Genomic DNA, 3,462 nt, shown 5'->3' with positions numbered 1-3,462 from the left:
TTTTTTTTTAATCTTTTTTTCTCTACAAAGTACAAATATATCATACTATTACATTTTGTATGTTTAATTAATATTTTTTTAAGGTGAACTATATTTTTTTTAACTTCTGTTGTAGTGTATTATATTTGATATAACTAAATTTTATAAGTTTCAAATTTCTAATCTCTTAAGAAATAATGAGATTATCATAATAATAAAAATTCATCACAAAATTAAAATGAAACAAAAGGAATAAAAGATAGACTTTATCATAATTTATTAATCAAAAAATTGGTAGGCATATTCAAATTCATAGTCATGTAGATTGTTGACATAAACTCAAATTCCTATTTCCAAAAAAACTAAGTATGAACCCAAATCAAAATTCAACCAAAGCAAAGGGAGAGAGAAGACTTTGTAATGGGAAATTTAGAAAACACAATACCAAAACACATATTAAAAAAGAAAACCATAAAAAAAAACCATCGACCTCAATCATAATTTTAAGAAAGAACAAAAATCCATGAGAGAGAGAGAGAGAGAGAGAGAGAGTACTCATAGTTTTCTTGTGGGGAAAGTATGGATTGAATGGGAGAAATGATATCGAATTTATACAAAATCAAATGGGGAGAAGAAGAGTCAAATATAAGAAAATGAAAATGGTGAAGGAAGTGTAACACTAAAATAGAAAGTAGTGATAAGAGAAAAAGGTAAACTAGAGAGTAGTGGAAAGATAAAGAGGGAGGGGAAAGACTGAAGAAAGTGTAATAGTAAATGTGGATTAATAGGGAGAAGAAGATTTTTTTTTTTTTTTTTAGAATAAGGAGAATAAAAGTTTAGAAAGAGAAAATAAGAGGTAAAAAATAAGTGGATGATGTGGCCGCTGATGTGGCTCAACAAGAGTGTAGTAACAATAAATACTACGCTTCAGCTTTTAGATATATATAAATATAAATTTCTGCCCTAACCAGTAATATAAAAGATGACCTGCCACCTTCAAGCAAAATGGAATGCAAATTGTATAGTTTTTACATTTACAAAAATTTACCTTACCATACAATGAATGTGGTGAACCAGCTTGACATCATTTAAGCACAGATGGAAAGTGGACTTCAATATTGGGAAACACATTCAATCTCTTTACAGAAATATTCTTGAACAAAATCCACAATCAATTTAGCAACTTAGTTTGGCCTTTCGACATGAGGAAGATGACCACAATCTGGTATTTCACATATGATTGCATTTGGTAGTTCACAGTGCAGTCTCTGCATAATGTGGAATATTGAATACAAGGTCAAATAGATTCAAATCCCCCTCCCCCAAAACAAAACAAAACAAAACAAAAATCCTGAATCCTAAGCATGTTTTCCATTACTTATCTGTTGCATTTTAGGCTTCATATCCATAAAATTTACTAACCATTGCAAGCTTGTTACTAATGATCTGGTCATCCTCACCCCATATGATAAGTGTCTTCTGCTTTACCTGGTACACAAAATTGACAATAGCATTTTCAGAGACGGTAAAACTTTTGAATTGAGATATGAAATTGTCATTTAGGGGGGGAGGGGAAGAGGTAAAAACAAGAATATAACTGAGTATATGGCAATAAGCGTTCATCTGGAACTTAGGGATAAAGTCACTAAAGGTTCACCAATACTCTCATAATTGGCAAACATTCCTCCAACCATGTATCATTTATAATAAATTAATAATGATAATTATAAAAAAAAAAAAAAAAATCTCAAGGAACTTAGGGATCCAGGAAAGAGATTGGGAGAGCAGCACAAAATTAATAAACATTATACAAGAAAACCAAGGCAGTTGCATCACCAATTAAATTTCCCTTGTTGGAGATCTTCAGAAGTTGCTGCAGGGCTATATTGACCATCTTTTGAGGCACCAGAAAGTTAAAATGATCATGCAATAAGAGAAATGAAATGCCTGAAAATGAATTAAGGATCTATGAGTTCTTGAACACAATGTCCTTTTCCATGAACACATCAAACGTTCCCCTTCACATACACCATAGTATATAGATATCTGTTACATGCAAACTTTAGTTTCTCCTTCTCTAAGCATTGTTCTCATTCCATTTGTTTTATAACAAGGGTTCCTCTTTTGTATATACAGGACAAAAGGGCACTATAACATTTGTTGATTTAAACGGCAAAACAATTTGGCATGTGCCTGTTGTATCTGTGTATTAACATTATAACCCCCACTAATCATAAAATCCACAGTTCCATCTGCCCACCAAGGATATAGACAATGCAAGCGGCCCCCCTAGATAAGATAACAAGGAAAAGAAACCATTAGATCCAAGTTCACCACTGCAATATCCCATATTTTTTTGGTTATTATGATACAGTAAGACTAATGATTTAAGCGCAGTGGAATGCTCTTCAATAAATATACCTGATCCAAAAGGAGTGTCCAGTCATTCAATAAATTCGCCTCTAGAATTTAACATCTTACTCTTATTTGTCTAATGACAATTATGGTGATATTATCTACTTTATTCATCACAAAAGATGGGAAACAGTCTACTACAAGAAAGAGGTGTTATGAAATTCTCTTTGCATCCGTGTCCTATCCATGGGTATAGATGCTGTTGAAAATGTTACCACAAAGTCTCCGTATCAGCATCAACAGACAAGAAGAGAAACAAAAGCGGTAGTATTTATCATGTTCTTTGTTCAGGTGATGAATTCTTAGCATACAGAAACACGAACATATCATCTGCATAAGTTGATCTATGAAGTATTGATATTTGATGGTTAATTCTAAGCCACTTTCACAAGTAATTAAAATGTTAGATTACAGATCGATTGTACGACATATGAGGTGAGCCATGAATACAAATGCAAATGCAAGCTGCTGAGGAAATTATAAGGCTTACTCCTCCTCTCTCACATTTTTGCAGGCTAGTCCAAAAGGCAAGAGGCAAACAGTTGTACATTTTGGTTGGAAAAGAAAACCTATAAATATCCCCGAACCGAAGGTAACAACTCATTACCTATATTATCCACTATCAACTCTTGTAAACCTGATGGACCTCAGAAACTAGGAAGTTCCAATTTTTGGTTGAAGTAAATTTTCCTTCAGGTCAATAAATAAGAATAGCATGATGCAAAACTTGAAAGAAAGCAAGCTTGAAGGTTTATCAATGGTGGATCAACAATGAAACAGAGAGAATGGAAACGAAGAACCAAAGAAAAACTTCTATTAAGCTTGCTCAATAATAGTACGTAACCTGTAGCCACTATTTATACATAACAGATGGTAACTACTCTAGAAGGTTCTATCTAACAAACTCTTAACAACTTCCTAACAGAAAATACAGCTGTACATTATAACAAAATATCTACAACCAAAAATATCTGGACTCTGGAAGCTTTGAGTGAAACAGAGTAAGGCTAGAATAGAAGAAGGAAGAGCTTCTGATCAAACCGACGTGCGTGTGTCAACATAAAAACG

The sequence above is a fragment of the Quercus robur genome, chromosome 3 (genome assembly GCF_932294415.1).
Source record: "Quercus robur chromosome 3, dhQueRobu3.1, whole genome shotgun sequence".
NCBI lineage: Eukaryota > Viridiplantae > Streptophyta > Magnoliopsida > Fagales > Fagaceae > Quercus > Quercus robur.
Note: the sequence above shows the minus strand (reverse complement) of the source record.